This window comes from Dermacentor albipictus, unplaced genomic scaffold (genome assembly GCF_038994185.2).
Source record: "Dermacentor albipictus isolate Rhodes 1998 colony unplaced genomic scaffold, USDA_Dalb.pri_finalv2 scaffold_48, whole genome shotgun sequence".
NCBI lineage: Eukaryota > Metazoa > Arthropoda > Arachnida > Ixodida > Ixodidae > Dermacentor > Dermacentor albipictus.
In genome coordinates, this window is record NW_027225602.1 from 67,146 (window position 1) to 85,906 (window position 18,761).

The following is an 18,761-nucleotide window of genomic DNA, read 5'->3' on the forward strand; positions in this document are numbered from 1 at the left end:
CTAGATTAACTGATCTTTGTAGGCAACTAGAAGGACAACACAGGTGTCATAAGATTGTTGTTTATGTTGTTGTTGAAGAGGTAAAAAAGAAGTTTGATGCAGCTGAAGTGCCAACTGATATTGAGCAAATCAAAAACAACTACCTGAGAAAGCAACACTATCGAAATTTGGGTATCTATGTGCCGCCAACTCTGGTAAAGATGGCATAGGACAGAAATGTGATGAAAATCACACAGACACTGCTGTTCCATCACTGGTCACAGTGAGCACTGAGTTGTAGGGCAAGAGAGTCTACTGAAACGAACATTATGGCATAGTGTCATGCTCCCATGTGACCACTTTCCATGGTATTTTGCATGATACAGCTCAACCTCCAGAAACGAGACTGCAACTTGTCTGTAAAAAGCTTTCACAAAAAATTATTCACAACACTATTAACACAGCAGTACCTTCTTTTTTTGTGGATTCGAGGTTCCCGGGTGGCCTATAATGCAAAAATTGTGGAAAAAAAGAACATGTGTCGTACTTACACCTTTTTAACAAGTACGAGGGGGCCAGAACTTTTCTAGTTATGCATCTTCATCATGCTATCAAGTTTTTAAATGCATTTGATAATTAAAATTACCAGTTATATCTGAGTGCATTGTATGCATTTAGCAGGTGTAAAATCAGGTCAGTTGGATCAGATTCCTTATCTGCAAGAGAGCCCTATATTCAAAGAAATTTGAATTAAAATAGGTACGTTACCGATGCAGTCTTTCAGCACTTTATTGCGTGTGGTTTAAGCATTGCTCAATACTTTTGTGGATGGCAGTTTCAACCGGCACAGCACTGCGCTTTGTCACGGCCACGTGTCTTCAAAGCGGTGTTTACCATTTGTGTTGATCTGTTTGTGTATTCATAGAGCAAGTTTTTAATTTTTTTTTCGCATTCTTGTGCTTGCACTTAGCTTGTATAAGGCAGTTACAAAGTGGGCGTCTATATAACGAACTTTTCTGTTGAGCTTACACTTGCAAATATTAGTGTTCAGATGCCTGCACTTCCATGTAGGTGCACCGATAGCTTTGGGCATGTTCTCATGTTTGTATAAATCTTATATAAGCTAGTTACAAATTGTATGTCACTAACCATTGTGATATTTTTTAAAGAACTGCTTGGTTGGTTGTACACTTCTGAATTAGTATTGAGGCGGTGGTATTTCCATATAGGCGCACTGCTAGCTTTCTGTGTGCTCACGTGTTTGTATTAAGCTTTTACAAGGGAGTTAGAGCATGTACGTCACTAAGCGCTGTGATATTTTTAAAGAACTGCTTTGTTGGTTTTACGCCTGTGAGTAATAGTACTCGGGTGGCACTAGTCATGTGTAGGTACACAGGGACCATTTGTATACATTATGCTCATGTAAAGCAGTTACAAAGTTTATGTCACTAATCACTGTGATATTTGTTGAAGAATTGCTGTGATGGTTTTACACATGTGAATAATAGTGGTCAGGACCCAGTACTTGCGATGTATAGTTGAATTTATACCGTGCCAAGACATGGGCTGTATACGTACCAAAAGAAATGTATGTCATTATATTGTGATTATTACTGTTTGGAATTTATTAAACTCTAATAACATTTTGTCTTGTATCTATTGAGGTATGGCAATATGTCATAAACCAAACTGAGGACCTGAATTGTGCATACAAATAAACAGCTAATTTAAGAGTATACTGCTCATATTCTGCGATACCAGTTTAACAAATCTTGTATTACAGTGCTGGAAAAATGACAGAGTTGACAGGGATTTACAGAAAGAGTTCTGCACTGGCTGAAGGACTGCCCCACACTGGAGTTGGTAATGTTGCGTTTATAGGAGTAGAACAGTAAGTGCACTTCTATTTAAAATGGGACAGTAAATGCGGAAACATAAGGCAGACGAGCAGATGTGGCACATTTCTTTCAGGGCCCTCTATGCCTACTACTACATTTCTAGTCTTCCTGTACTCTTCGTATAAGCGCCTGTTCAGCAAAGGTTTTTACTCCATGACAGTTGTTCTACTGGGTTCGTAGCGATGTTGAAGAAAAAAAATGTAATGGTATTCAAGAACTTTCGAGGCCCCGACACAGTAACTTCAAGGACCTCGTGCGATTTTTTTAGTAGTTTGGACAGGCAATAACTTGTTCAACAACATCGTTAACTTTAATGCAAACAAAAGAAAACAAAACAAAGCGCATTTCACTGATTTCAAACATTTGAAAGACTGGTAATTTGCCTTTCACACTAAACGCACACAAGGAAGCATTTCAAAAAAGCGCTCAAAGTTTTTCTGCAATAGCACAATTAACTACTTGGACCTGCAACATTTGCAGTTTTTGAATACTGTCTGGTTTGACAGTGCATGTGATGTCATCTGTTGCCTCAGCTTTTTACCACCAAATAAGCAAGTCGTTTGTAATTTCCTTTTATTGTGTCTGTAGCTCTCGATTTACTCATCACGGCTTTTCTTTGAATGCCTCAACTGTTGAGCTTCCTGCTTCTGCTCCTCCAAGTACATTTGTCGCTGGTTCCGTGTGCCTAAAACTGGTATCTGCTGCTCCTTTGTAATTTCAACTTTAAGGATGTCGCTTTCTTTCTATTACCTCCACAGACAATTCTCTGTGACATGCGAAGAGTGTCACAGAAGGGAAAAAAAAAACGCTTGGCAACGTGTGCTAAGCCTAGCCAGGTGTACAAATTTAATGATTTTCCAGTACTTCTAAAAATTCCAGGGTTTTCAATGCCTTGAAAATGGCATTTTAGAAATAAAGGGTTTTCAAGGATCGCTACAAACCCTGGATTCTAGGATTTTTAGCTAACGCTGCACTATCTCTATACATTGAAGCCACGAGAGCGCAACCATTTTGGAGTAAAGCAAAATACTGAAAGCTTTTAATACCTCTCTTTTTCTATGGAGCTTCGTATTGCCTAGTTAAGTTTACGAATGTGCCTGGCTTTGATGGGCGTTTCTTCGACATTTTCTGTGAGAAGTAGATGACTAACCCCCATATTCAGATATGGATCTTAACACAAAGCTCATGCTTGACTTTATATAAACGACGCCTGGTGCGAACGTCCCCTAGACGCTCAATGCCTTTCTTTTGGTGCGTTCACGGCTTGCGTCATTTAGATCAAGTCAAGCATGGGCTTCAAGTTATGATGCATTTCTGAATATGAGGGTAAGCGTGCGCAATTCCGGGCAACGCATTGTGCCATTGACACTGAGAGGAAACGGGGAAAACAAAGTTAACACCCTATGCTCCTAAACTTTTGCCTACCTGTGGTGTGCGTGTATCGTGCAAGAAGGAACAGCGCAAACACCAGGACGAAAAAAAGCATCAACCACAGCAGTGCTTCGTGGTGTGCTCCATGTTTTTGCGTCGTCCTTGCGTTGTGCTGTTTTTTCTAAAATGCTCAACCAACTAGCCAACAAGTCCATCCTGTGCATATATATTGAACACACGTATGAATGTAGATGGCCTTCGAAGCTTTTAGAACGAGCACTGCCACAGGATACGAGCAGTGCACGCGTAACAAGTGGACACATTAGTCATTTAAACATGCGTGCCAATGCATGTGACGCGGCTATCGGCATAAGCAGTCTCCAAATGCTGGAATGCATGGTCTTCAAAACGCTAACGATCCACTGCTAATGCAGGACAACAGCTCACAGCGGACTGAACCGAACTCTAAACTATTGCACTTGAAAAGAACGCCTACACGGCAGCGTGAGGCACGTCGAAATGCCTGGTACTGGCGTCGCAGTTAACCACATACGAATGGAACTGTCGGAAAAAATAAACAGACATGCTCACCTGTATACGCGCGACTTAAATTCACATACGTGGATGGTTAGCACGATACTTTGTATCCGCGTATTTTCGGAGAACATATAATGCATGGACTGGAAAAGCACTCGATCGTGAGCTGAACGGCACATTTGTTATTTTCTTGGGGTGACGACAAGCCGTGAATAGTTCTCACGTCGTCGTCTACGTTGTATTCCTTCGTTAGTCGTAGCAAGGAATGGAAATGATGCAAACGCAAACGTATTCCAGCACACAACAGCGCAGCACACTGCAGAGAAACTCCACCCACCGCAGCCGATTCCTCAAATACATTGGTTATATTTATAACCCCTAAAACAACACGTCTGAGCGTGGTGGCTCTGTGGTGTAATGGTTAGGATGTGTGCTTTGAATTGTATAGATGCGAGTGTACGCGGGTTCGAATCCACGTGATGTATAGAGCAATGTGGTTCTCCATAACTATGTGATTCCCTCGACTATATTGTGTTCTAATTAGACTATATGTCTCCTGATTGTGAAATGTGCGAAGATAATTGCAGATTAAATGTTTATTAGCTTTTTTTCTCCGCAGTGGCGTTCGCGACGCATACGCATAGGCCGATTCCGAGCAGTCACGCCTCATGGTAGGCAGCAAATAGCCAGGAAAAATGACTTTAAAATCCTGCAGAACTTTGCTCACGCCTATTCTGTAGGCCACTTGGAATTGGGCTACTGACTCTGAGGAGCCGCCTAGGGAACGGTATGTCAGCGACCCTAATTTGATCTGATTTCCTGCCTGCATGCGTGGCCAGGACATCGCTAAGAGGGTATTGGGAAGAGTACTAGCACTCTGTTTGGGGGAGTAGAAGTACTCGGTCTGGTGGAGTGCCATTACCTCTGCGGTGAGAGTATTAGCACTCTGCGGAAGAGTACTAGCACTCCCTGTGGGAAGAGTATTATCACTCTGCGGAAGAGTACTAGCAATCCCTGGCGGTGGAGTAACAAAACTCTGTCGACAGGAGTTGACCTACTCTCTCTCAAAGAGGGTCCATCTACTCTCGAAAATAGAGTGAAATATGGGACAAGCCGCTACTCCCTCAAAGGGAGTGCCCGGCACTCCTTTTGTTTTTAGAGTGAACGTTTCCAGCGGCTTGCGGCAGAGGGCAGCACAGGAACATGAAACAAAGGCGGGTTCTCTTGCCAGCTAGATTAGCAGTGTCGTGTGTCAGAGAACATTGGCGTGCAGTAAACAGCGTGGTGAAAATCTGGCGGTGCTCTGGCATTTTTACTTGTGAACGCGAAACAGCTGGGGATCTGTGATGGGATGTGCGATGCTTTTCCGTGGAAGTGCGCCACTTCTGCTGTGGTAAAGTGTGCGGAGAAACACAGCGGCGATATCGGCTCATCTGTGCGTATATAACATTTTTCGTCTGCGTACTTGCGTGCGTGTCTGTCTGCAACGCGATTAGCAATGCATCTCGCTTCTGAGACGGCCCTTTTTACGTGTAATAAGGCCAGCCATAGTGATCAGGCGCCGATAGAACTTCAGGGCCCGTAATTCTTCAGCAGGTCAGAATGAATGGTACCCGATTTTTATTGAAAGCATGTATTTCGGTCATCTGCGCTCTGTGCAGAAAAAAAAGGACAACCTTCGTTCGTTTAAGCATAACCTATCGGCTGAAAGGTATAGCTGAAATTGAGCTCCTAGCATGTTTTGACATTGCCGAAGCTGCGTGTTTACATTTCGCCACGGGGAATGCCAAAAATGGAAACCGCTTAAATTATCACGTCTTAACGCAGATCTCATGAGTCTTTAGTAAAGCTGGCCGTTATTTGTTTTTGTTTATTGTGCACACGCCTTTATCGCACAGACTTGATGTTGTGATGATGCACATAAACATGCAAAAGTTGGGTCTTATTAAGTTGAGAGCAGCAAAGGGAGGCAGCAGACAAAGCGAAGTTATCGCGAAATTGATTTTGAATTTACGTGCTCTTTCGCTTTGTACGCTCACAAAACCATTTCTAATTATTAAAATTAAGTTATGGTGTTTAAGAATACTAAGCTGCACAGCGACGTATGGGGGACCCAGTAAGGAGCCTCCAGATTAAATTTTACCCCCAGGAGTATCTTACCATGCTCCGAAAGCATGGGAACAAGAATTTCTGCATTCCTCCCTGGTCTGAATGTAGGCGCCGGCCCGTGGTACGCCTCTACTGAGCCGCCATGATGGGTATGGGAGATGGTTGTAGACAATTTTGATTTTGTAGGTCGCTTAAAGGAGCAGTGCAGATAGGGCGCAAATGAGTACCTTTATGACAAAGTAATACACGCATTTGTTGGAATACCAGTCATTTAAGAGAAGTATAATTTCGGCACCGTGGAAAGGTGCATCATCTGCGATAAAATGTTCCACTTCGAACGTTAACAACCTTTTGTGGCTTTAATCCACTGAAGAGGCACCCGTTACGAGATCACTGCATGCTAAATTAAGAGAATCATGAATTCGGCAACCACACTAATTGTTATGCCGGTAAAACAGGACGGTTATACTTTTCAAACACAGTTCGTAGATTCTATAGAGGTTTATCTTGTCCGATATTCGGGTAAACGCAGGCGGACGGGAACGTCGGACTTTTGGACGGAGGTTTTCATGGGATCGGCGTGCATGGTGCAGCCACCTGGTGGTGCTGAGTTCAGACAAAAACAGCTAATATTGCAGTAACCAAGTGTACTTTGCTGCGGGTGAAAATTTTTGTCAGCAACACGATTACGCCAGTAACGAAAATTGACGCCAGCAGCGAGGTACAATACATTTGGTAAAGGCAACATTAACTGTGTTTCTGTTTGGGCTCCGCGCCACCAGGTGGCTGGTGTATGCAGGCCGCCCCCGCTTAGACCTGCGCCCCAACGGCCCCGTCTCGAATACCGGACAAGTAAACCTCTCTACTGTCACCTCTAAAAATAGCATTATGCTGGAGTGACGATGGTGGCAGTAGTATATCTACAAGTAGCGCTCTTCTGCATGCGACATGTTCTCTCTGCATGTCTTTTTTATTTTTCCCCAACAAGCGCCTATGTCTAAGGTGCGGCAGGTGGGAAGGGCACTCGCACTGGCTTCATGCTCTTTGCAAACTGGGAAAGGTATATATCTGTTGGACGCGAGATCGAGAGGATTCACCGCCTGGCGCCCACTAGCTGAACCACAAGTGTGGATGGCGCGTAGCGTCTTCTGTTATTCGCTACTTGTTTACGTGTGCGTGTACGGTGCACGTATCCCTTAAAGTATCTTTGTTGTGCTGGTGTAGCGAAGCCGTAAATGGGGCTACATGTTTCTTTGGTGTGTTCACTGTAAAGCTGTTTACAATCTTAAGGGTATTTTCATGTCGCACTGATAACACCCTTACCTTTAGGTCCCCACAAAAACTCATAGAGGACGACAAAGGAGCTCTAACTAGGCATGCGATGAAAAAATACGTAGTTGAAAACTATGTAGTCAATCTGACAGCCTTTGGCGCACAGAAATATCAGGCAGGAGAGTTTCATATCTCTCCCTGTGAACATCTCTTGTCGGACATTTTGGGCACGCAATGCTGTGAGGATTACACACTTTTCAACTACGTCTTTTCTCCTCGCACGTGTAGTTAGAGCTCCATTGTCGGCCTCTATAAATTTTTGGAACGCCCTAACCGTATAATGGCGTTACCAGTGCGACAAAAAAACGCCCTTAGGGTTGTAAACATTTTTAGTGTAGATTCTCTTGGCTTGGCACTGTAGTTCTTGCGCTGCAATAAAATCAGTGACTGGAGGTGTCGAGCGCATTGTGTGATCTCACCCCTCCGTTGGTCACAATCCTTCAAATTTCATTGCTACATTGTGATTCAAGGACTTCATCAAAAGCACTTGGCGTCGTTTTAAGCAGCTGGAGCGGTTGCTGTGACACCTGAACTAAGCGCTTCAGTGATACGCTGTAGTGATCTGTTGATCATTCCGTAATGCTCGTGATACCACGAAACGTGAACGAAGTAAAGTGGCATCACTCGGCAGGAGGAGAGAAAAGCTTAAGCGCTCAAACCGATTTAGGATACAATTGATCTCAGGCGTATATGATTGCACGACAGTCGTATTTGTATTTCTAGCCGCTCTCTCTGCTAGAGAGGGTGATTTCGCTTCGTACCAAAGTTTGAGGTTGACAGTGCCCTGTGTCTTCGTAGAATCGTGGCCCTCGACACTATGCACAACGGTGCCGTCACATGTGGCCCATTAGCTTGGTCACCCGTTAACCTCTAGGCATATCCGTCTGCCCCTCTCACTACTCTTGTGCATTTCATCAGGCGTTTTGAACTTCGTAGTCTGAAATGTCCCTCTACGTGCTGTCTTAGAGAGTGTCTGCTTTTGTTCAGGTGCCAACCGCCAATTTGCAAAGCCGCAACGCGGAAGTGGCGGGCTGAGACGCGGACTAAGTGGCACGTAAGTGCCGCTGGGTAGCCGCGTATCTGATTGAATGAAGCGCTCACGAGCGCCTCCTTGCTGTGGCAGCGGGGCTTGTGTTCCCATTGTGGATTTGCAGGCATCGCCCTGCACAGTCGTCGGTCGCTCGATTGCGAAGTCGATCGGCCACTTCGACTCTGCCATTGTAATTCCACATAATTAGGCGACGTTTCTGCAACTTGCGGCGGTGATGCGCTCGCAGGGCCAGCAAACTAATTTTTGCTTTCGCTCCGTAACTGTCATGGATGGCGATTGAAAACAATCACAGATGCAAGCCTTTAATATAGATTAACTTTCTCCTCGTCCCAATTTCACGCATCAAGGCGAGAAAGGCTGGCTGATACCTGCGGCGTCTAGGCAGAGCTGGCACAGTACGGGCTCGTTTTCCTGTGCGCTAGCAGCCGGACGCTGCTTTCCAGTTTAACTATTCTCGTATATCAGGCTTCTAGCTCCCGTTCCGTCTAGAGGGTTCACACTGGCCATCGCTTGTCACCAAATGTACAATTGAGACCTCAGGTTATATCACTTAGCGTTACCGTCCGTCGAAAAGAAGTCATATTATAAACTATATTCGAGTCACCGCGGACAGCAACGCACGATACGACCGCTAGGCAGAAACGTCCCTCCAATTTCATTTCCGCAAGAGGGCGCGACGTGCGAAGTCCACTTGAATGAGGAATTCGCTGGCGTGAATGAGGCTCACGGATGGTTCCTCTTTTCTCACTGCCCTTCTTTTAAGAGTGTGTGTGTATATATATATATATATATATATATATATATATATATATATATATATATATATATAGTCATATAATGAGAAGCCAACAAACACTGACACCAAGTACAACATAGGGGAAATTACATGTGCTTACTAAATGAAATAAAGTAATGATTAATTAATGGAAATTAAAGTGGATGAAAAATCAACTTGCCGCAGGTGGGAACCGAACCCACAACCTTCGCATGTCGCGTGCGATGCTCTACCAATTGAGCTACCGCGGCGGCGTTTCCCCATCCACTTTCTTGGGTATTTATGTGTACTAGTAGAACCCTGGGAGTGTTAGCCAGCGCCTCCCACTCACAGACCTTGGCGGCGGACGTGGAACGTCTTTTTTGCCGCAGGCGTCACGAGAACGTGATCTTTTTGGGTGAAGGCAACTGGTCAATAAACCCACATATGCTACCTGTGAGTATCCCAGGTAGCATATATCCCAGGTAGCATATATCCCAGGCTAACACTCCCAGGGTTCTACTAGTACACATACATACCCAAGAAAGTGGATGGGGAAACGCCGCCGCGGTAGCTCAATTGGTAGAGCATCGCTCGCGACATGCGAAGGTTGTGGGTTCGGTTCCCACCTGCGGCAAGTTGTTTTTTCATCCACTGTAATTTCCATTAATTATTCATTACTTTATTTCATTTATTAAGCACATGCAATTTCCCATATGTTGTACTTGGTGTCAGTGTTTGTTGGCTTCTCATTATATGACTAATAAATATCGGGTCCCTCGGTTAACCCCCTTTCTTCTCGTCTATTACATAACGAGGGTCTCGAATCCGGCAACATTGATGCCTTCAGGTTGCATATGCGGGTTTATTGACCAGTTGCCTTCACCCAAAAAGATCACGTTCTCGTGACGCCTGCGGCAAAAAAGACGTTCCACGTCCGCCGCCAAGGTCTGTGAGTGGGGCCACTGCCTAACACCCCCCAGGGTTCTACTAGTGCACATAAATACCCAAGAAAGTGGATGGGGAAACGCCGCCGCGGTAGCTCAATTGGTAGAGCATCGCACGTGACATGCGAAGGTTGTAGGTTCGGTTCCCACCTGCGGCAAGTTGTTTTTTCATCCACTTTAATTTCCATTAATTAATCATTACTTTATTTCATTTATTAAGCACATGCAATTTCCCCTATGTTGTACTTGCTGTCAGTGGTTGTTGGCTTCTCATTATATGACTAATAAATATCGGGTCCCGCGGTTAACCCCCTTTCTTCTCGTCCATGTATATATATATATATATATATATATATATATATATATATATATGGTCAACGTTCATGCAAATGCATAGAATGTCCAATAATACGTAACACGTTGCGCGTTAAGCTAACTGTATACCCGATGCTTCTAATATGTCACCTAAATGTTCCCCTTTGAATTTCAGAAGATTCAATTACACTTTTAATATGCATCATCTCGACAGAACTTCAGTCCCGTAGATATAAGCGTAACAAGACAGCAAACTAGTTTACTGTTGGACCTGAGAACTAAGCACGCGGATTGCCCGTAGCGGAGCGTCCGCTATGGCCAACCTGCGCTGGACCATCGTCTTCTAACAGCGTCGTAGTAACACACCGCCTAGTGCGCGCAGAAATGGGTTGTCAGCTGCACATGCTACGATATCGCGTCAGCAACAGTGCCGCTCATCTGATGGCGCATGCATCAAGCTTCTGGTCAGACCAGGCGCCGGCATAATACAACTGGCGCGCATGCGTACTTTGCAACGTACAGGGTCGTGAACAGAGCTAAAGTAAACCGTTATACAGGAGTCCGCCTGAATTCTTCAAGATCTCAGCCTAATTGAGTTTGGCACTGTGAAAGTGCGGTACATCTTCGTAGCCAGCGCTCGTTGCCCCATACCGAAAGTAAAAAGAAATCAGTGTACGCGGCAGTATCATAGAGTAATAGAGCAAACGTAAGGAGTGGACGCCCCCGTAGGCGCCTGCGGCCGACTTTGGCTCTCTGTGTGCCTAGCGGAATCGGCGAAACGCACCAGCCTCCAAGATGGTCGATGCACGCCGCCGAGTCTCGGAGGCCCATAATTCCAGTTTTGGTTCTTTTTATTAATTGTTTTGGTGACCTATAATGTTGCCTAAATTGAGTCATTTAACGCAGGCGCTTGTGCCGCTGTTCATATGTCGTGACGACCAGCCCGCAAAGGTGTTTCACTGCATGCTAGTTTGATTTAAATTCATATTTGCTGTTTCAAGCTGTTACTCAGCGCAACAATCATGCAAACTGTGGAAGAAGTGAAGTTTTATCGCTTATGATATTGTACGTCTAGTAACTCACGTCAAAAGGTGTATCGTAAATAAATGTGCAATCTTCTTAAATATAAATCTACTTGTTGCGCAGTCAAGAACACGAAAATAGCATACAATTTATTGCAGCAAGATTGTAAGAGCCAGATACATGAAAACGGGAAGAAACTGAGATATGCAAGTAGTGCGGATGTAACACGGCGCACTTTTAAACGCGGTCAAGCCCAATGCGATGTGAATTTGTCGGTCACGATTGGCTCTTTTGCGCAAGCTGCGCGATGGACCCAATAGCAGTCGAGAATTTCGATCCGGATCGGGCTTGATCGCGATCGAAAGTGGTCGTGTGACACCGGTATAATGGAGAATAGTTGGAAAATAATGGCGTGATGGCAATAACTTTGCACAAGCTAAACACATAGAAGTGTTGCAACTGTCCAGGAAATGAAAAATAAAACTGCACAGACAAGCCAGCAATAAATTTGCCGAGAATGGGATTATTCTAAAGGCAAAAAAAATGACGCTTTTTCGTGTACTTCTGTGGAGGAGGGTGAATTAAGGTAGCAAATTTATGTGATTGGTAGCGTGAAAAAATAAAATGGCTACAAAAATATAATTGGGCACGCACCAACATCCTCATCTCGAATGTGTAAGTGTATTTGAGGAAACAGCGAATATTCCTGCAATAGGTAGAATGACAGACAGGATCTAAGCGATAAATACTGGAGGTTTCAAAGCTATTGAATGTAGACGCTAAGTTCCTTCGTACAAGCAATACTGGAACCTTCAAAGGTTTAGAATGGAGATGCTGCGTTCCTTCGCGTCAGGCGTATTTTTGTTTACACCTAAGGTCAATGAAGCACTGGTATAATAGCTAAGACACAAGCGACTTTCTACGGTAACGACTCCATACACAATTAAAACATGAAAACGCGTAGCTTCAGCGCAAAGCAAAACAGTTAACAAAGCGCGAGCGCACATAGCCTGCTACAGAGGCTGAGAGAGCGCGTATTATTGCCGTGCTGCAAATATTGCACGTGTGCCGCTTAAGAAATAGCTGCATTTCTTCAGCAAAAGTGGAGCGCCATACATTTTCAGCAGTCGCTGCGCGTCACATAAAGCTATCTGCCCCGAACGGCCTGTGTTCATAGGCCGCATTTCGTAACAAATCATTTTATGTTCTAACTTCATAATTGTATCGAACGTGCCTCGCAGCTCGGACGCAGCGTACCTGTTATCGCTAGCATCGCCACTCGCTGCTGCACACGATAACAAAAGAAATGAAATTCAGCGAAGCAATTGGGCAGCAGCTGTTCATGGCTTCAAGGCCGCCATCACTTGTTCATGCGGCTAGCAGTGAAGTAACGAAATACGAAGAGAATAAGCCTTTAGCAACGTGCAAAAGAATTTCCTGTGGCCTTACCATGGAACGGCGACGAAGCAGACGCTGGCAGAAGAACTCAACTATCCTCAGCTGCATTTTACAGGCAGAGCCCAGTGAAGAACCTGACTAGGCTTCGCACGCGTTGGGTCGTGCCGCCTGTCAAGCTGCTAGCCGCCGCCACAGTCACATTTTTTCTTGATGTGCTCTGCCACCTAGCGGAATTGGCGAAACTCCATAGGTCGGCCGTGAAACGGCTTGAGTGTCCACTCTTGTCTTTTACTATGTTACTCTATGGCATTGTACATTCCAGCGCGTAGATTATGTTGCAAGAAATCTTTTTGACACCCAGAGTAGATGACGCTTACGTATACACGTTCATTGATCATTGCGTCTCATCAATTTGCAAAATAAAAATGAAATAATGATCATGATTTCATCGGAACTGCTCTGCCGACGGTTCATCACTGCGACCAGCCTTGTTAAGCGCAATGTGCGTCCCAATTTTCTAAAGCAACACGACCTCTTGATCGCCAAGTACAGCAAACACAAGTGGTGATCTATTTCTCAAGCAAAAATAAGTGGTTATTCTCGCCGTGTTCCGCCGCGCACACGTACACGCAATATGGTTAACTTTACCAGGAAAGTCGCTGCTATACATACCACTGTCTACCGCCGGCGACAACGAGGTCTGCATCGGCAACTAAAGATTACAGAACCGCATAAAACACTACACTTTTATTCCCTCGTCGCCATTTCCCTTTTTAGCGCACATTAACACACACTTGCTTAGCAAGCACCAATGTTCTCCGGACCACACAACTAAACTGGTTGGAATGATGATTGCGGAGGTTGACGGAAACAGATAAAAATATATGCTTACACATGATTACTTACCGCGCGAACAAATCAAACACGGACACAGAAAAACGTACCACGGGCGCTCCTGCTACGTCTCTCTTCTTTGTCCATGTTTGATTTTTTTTCACGCTGTAATGCAGGTGTACCAGCTAGCTACCGTGCCTATACCTAAAGCGCACCTCCGCCAAGGACGGCAGCACGCCGAGAAGTGGCAGTGGCCGTGTTTTTTTTTTTACAGCCCCAGCCACAATACGTTCGCCCGCATCGTCACGCTTTCTTTGACGAAATCGGCCCCTTCACGAGACCTACGAATTCTCGCTTCCTCCCTATGACCGGAGTAAGCACTTCTCTTCGCCATCAAAGCGGGTACACACCAACTTGCCTCTTCGACGCTGCACATTCGTTCAAGGCAACCTTCAGTGGGGAGTGTCGAGGCGATTCCATTGAGATTTTCGAGGTATTTTGCTGGTGGACACAACCAGGTGTGCTCCATAATCCGCGCACCTTTTGTAGCATCCTCTCATTTTCCCTGTCTCCTCGTCTCTTTGACTAGCTCGTCGTCAGTGCAAGAAAGCTGCACGCATCCGGCATATGTTGCAGCAGCAGTCGCCCAGTCTAACTCGTTGACACGTGCTCGCGCCCGGTGCAAGCTTCGTGAGCCTTGTGCAAAGTCGGCAGGGCCACGTTCTTGCATCGTGTTAGGCCGGGACGTGCGCATTCCTACGCCGAGGCATTTTCTCTCCGCTTTTGCCCCTCTCGACGAACAATCTTCACGTGTATGTCTTGGTAAGCAAAACCTGCTGTGCTCTATTTGCAGTGGGTTCGGGTTCGTTCTGTTGCACGTTGTCGAGTAAATGTTTTCTTCTACAGCAGAATCAGATCGGGCGAATAATTATGTATTCCCGGTAAGAGTCCCCCGCGAGAAATACATGGCCAAGATAATTGATCTGTTGATCCTAGCTCTGTTCGAGGACGTGAATTTGGCAGGCGAATTTCCTTGTGTGCTTTGACAGTACAACTAACTGGAAATCATGGCGTCTTTTTCGTTCACTTTGTTGAACTATGTGTAACTTATTTTCATATGTTTTCGTTGTTTTACTCTACACTGCCACGCATACTTATTTAACATTTCCTCAATGAAAATTTACTCGCGCACCACAACTAATGGTGTGTGTGCTTTCCTTCTGTAAGAATATGTTTTGCTACACCCTTACCAGAAAATTACAAGAAAAACGAGTAGTCCGTCCGAGCCGCTTGGCGCACGTGCTCTCCTTATTTGTACAGCAAGTTTTGTAATCTCGTTACGCGACGCGTGGCCTTAATTATCCAGTTTTTGTCACCCCCAGCGTCGCGTTCTGTCTTACTGCAACTTGTGCAAACGTAGTACAGAAGCCATGGTTTTGGTTAGCGCGCGTGGATGGCAGCTACCGGAGCCTAATCATCTCTTTGGCTTCCAGCCTCAGTTCTTATAAGTCACATAAATGACCAATATTCGTGCTGACTACTTATTGAAGCATTACGTAAGCTTATGTTACCCCATATATTCATTGTGCATAAGTCTTAATCACGATTTTCTAAAGCTCTGCTCCCGACGCATGAAATAAGTGTCGCAGTTGCGAAAGGCCCTTTTCAGTTGATTTTCTATAATAGGCATTTTCTCTGAAGCTTGATTGACCGGCTTTTTTTTTCTTATTTGAGGTGGTGTGACAGACTTGTTTATTCGACACTGATTGGTTATACAAGCGAAAGATATCGCAGTATGGCTGCGTTGACGGGTGACCTGCAATTAACGCGTTCCCGCGTCAAGCAGAGGGAATGGAAGCGGAGCATGCTTGATTCAGGGAGGCAATTTCAGAAGATGCCCGTTTGAAGGGGCAGACGCAGCGACGAGGGTGATATAAGAAAGCACAACCATGGTACATGCTTGGATGATTTCTTTGCCATGCCGCAAAGCAGCATGCGGGGAGCACGGCAAGATGCTCAAAACAGACCGGCGAGTGGAGCAGTACGAGCCGTACTTGTACATGCTTACACAATCCAACCCTTAAGCAAAGAGATATGGTCGATTGCAGCCCCACTGCAAAACGCCGTAGCAAACAGGTTTGGAGCTACGTTGAGAGCAAGCGTCAGCGTGAGTCCGTAGCTATGGTTCATGGGGTCGTGCATCCACGTGTTTTGGGGTTTGCGACATTGACGTTGCAGTTCCGGATGACGGTCAGAGGCATCTTTTCTGTGTCGTTGACCGGAATCGCATACATGGGGGCAAGCTCAAAGGCTAGGCCCCATGAGCGCGATATTGACAGCGACGAGCGACGGCTTCGAGCAACGGATCGGGCCGTCGCTTGAACAGACCCCAAATGCCATCGACTAGTTGTGCCGTGAATGGGTGTCAGCACTACAGTATTAGCACACTCGCGACCACGGCAACACGCTGAACGGCGTATCCTGCACGTGTAAGAGCGTCTTTTCTTTCAAATCTTTTTTGGTGTAGGGTAAAAATATGCCAATCCCATGCACTGTGGGAATCCAGGTAAGCGAAGCTTTCATGCTGTTTGCTTTGACTGACGATGATATTAGCGCTGGTGTTGACAGCGAATTTGTCATTTCATCACCGTTTAGTCCAATACGACTGTGGTGAGTTGATGTTAAATGTTACCTTGTGAGCACTAGTGCTATTTGGCTGCGTAGTACGCGGAACACACGCGGAGACATCTTTGCTTGAGGTGTTGTTGTGCGCCATGGTTCATAATCTCGGAGAGGGTTGAGCATTATCATTTCTTCACATGACACATCGCATCGATGCAGAAGTGTTTAGTTATGGGGCTGTACATGTCAAAACCGCCATCGAATTATGAGGCATGCCGTAGTGGCGGACTCCACATTTATTTTGACACCATGCTGTTCTTTCACGTGTACCTAAGTGAAAGTGCATTAGCATTTTTCTAATTCGCGCCAGTCGAAATGCGGCTGCCGCAGTCAGGATTGAACTCGCGATCTCGAGGAATGTCATAGCGGTCGTATTACCACGGCGGGCACACAAGTGCTGATTTCACGCGCGACCGCTCCCGTAGTGTCGCCTGCAGCCCAGGGTGTCTAAATTCGGCTTTGCGTCTGCACGCGCTTGCGTCAGTTGTTCATTTGAGAAATTTGCATTGTTTATTTTTCACAAGTGGGAGAACGCTACCGTACCGTACCTTCAGTTTGCCCGCAACCGCAGCTTCTTCGCGTTACGTCAACTTTCCCGTCGTGGTTGCTTAGTGGCTTTGGTTTCGCACTTCCAAGCATGAGGTCGCGGGATCAAATCCCGGCCGTGGCGACCGCATTTAGATGGAGGCGAAATGCAAAAAGAAAAAAAAAGTGTACTTAGATTTAGGGGCACCTTAAAAAATCCCAGCTGTTCAAAATTAATCGGCAGTCCCACACTACGGGGCGCCTCATATTGAGATCGTATTTTTGGCAGGTAAATACCCCATAATTTATTCACGTCATCTTTTCTATCTTCCCCTTTATGGGAACTGGCAAGGTTATTCGCTCGTTTCGCAACTGCATCGGTTTCACCCGTTTTGCAAAAGACTTAAAAATCCTTTGCACCTACCACGCAAACGCGCTAGTGTTGATGATGCTGATGAGGCTGATGATGCTGATGTTGATGATGACGTTGGTGATGACGTTGATGCTGTTGTTGATGTTGTTCTTTCAAAGCATGGCTCGTACCCACGAGGGGGATTGGCCACACTGGATAGATTGAAACGAACACCTAGCAACATTCCACAAGGGTTAAAGACGAACATTTACAACGAATCATATGGGAATTAACTGATAACACCGATTTGGAGAGTACCTATACACCAACTAAAAAATGAAAATGTTAAACTGAGAAGCTTAAGAAAAATAACATTAAAATGAAATGTCCCACGGTAGCTGCCCTGGCAGCGTAAACTTTCGGATGCTTCAATGAACTTCTGCAGATCACTAATAATCGAGCCGTGGCTTGTACCTAATTGACAGGCACAAAAAGACAAAATGTTTGATGTTTTAAGTGCTTAACCTAGGTTTCTTGCTTGAAATATGAGGAAGATTTTGTGAAAGGAGAAGCGGTGACAAGAAAGAAAGAAATGGTCAGTAGTTTCTGGTTCATTACAAAATGAGCAGTGGTTAGCTTTGGATAGACCAGATCTATGATGATAATCGTTTAGGCGGAGAACTCGGCAGCGGAAACCTAATAACGTGACCTCGTATAGGCGTGAAAGACATTTGCTCATGTTCCACTGAAATTTTACAGGTTGAAAATCATCTGCAGAAAATATGGATGAAAAATAACAGGAGGAGGTCAACAATAAAAGCCGTTTGAATCTGGCTCATGTTATAAAAGAGAAATCAGGGAGAACATTCAAGACCACACTCTTTAGCGATGACGATACAAGTTAGTCAGCTCATTCATTTAAAAAGATTCCACTGTGTCCGGGGACCCAGACAAAGTGGACTTCACACAAACTGTCTAGGAGAAGAGTCGGAAATATACTCAACAGGTGTGACCGATTAGTCGACGGTAAATGTTTACAGACCGAAAACACATCCGTAACTACTATTACCTTGGATATCTGTGGACCCAATTTTCGGATGGCTAGAATTATCGCTGGATATTCAGCAAGAAATATTGAAATGAAATCTGCAAGACGGAGAGAAAGACTAGACAAGCTGAATTGAAAAGATACAAACAGCGGCCTTCTCTAAATTTTCTCATGCGCCCGTTGAAATTATCAAGTGAGACAGAAATTGATTAAGATCTTGAAGGCAACCTTCAAGTATGCGCGCAGGAAAAACTTTTGGGTGTTTTAGAAAATTTTCAAGTAATTTTGCCTTTAACGAATTATATTTTGGAGGAGTCAGGTTCAGCAGACGAACTTGAAGTTTGGATAACAGCCCCTGAAAAAGAACAATTTGTGGCTATTGGTAACGCTACCAACCTGTTATGAAAAATAACTACGGAGAATTGATGAAAACTGGTTGCAAATGGAAGAGGCATGCATCATAAAGCTTCAGGAAGGTCAGGAGAGGAAGTTGCTATTTCCAGACTCGACATAAAGTACATCGTTAGCCACGAAACTTGGAAGCCCAAGGCAGACGCGTAGCGCTTGCCTTTCTAGTAATAATAAAGGTCGTATTTTGTATGCTAG

General features: G+C 45.0%; 1 protein-coding gene and 1 non-coding gene across 4 annotated transcripts in view; both read left to right on the plus strand.

Annotated features, from left to right (window-relative positions):
- LOC139052968 (cysteine/serine-rich nuclear protein 1-like) overlaps positions 1-18,761 on the plus strand; it is a 75,689-nt gene that overhangs the window by 34,332 nt on the left and 22,596 nt on the right. The window lies entirely within an intron of this gene.
- On the plus strand, positions 10,064-10,136 carry TRNAS-UGA (transfer RNA serine (anticodon UGA)). The gene has a single exon. It is a non-coding gene; the product is annotated as a tRNA-Ser (tRNA).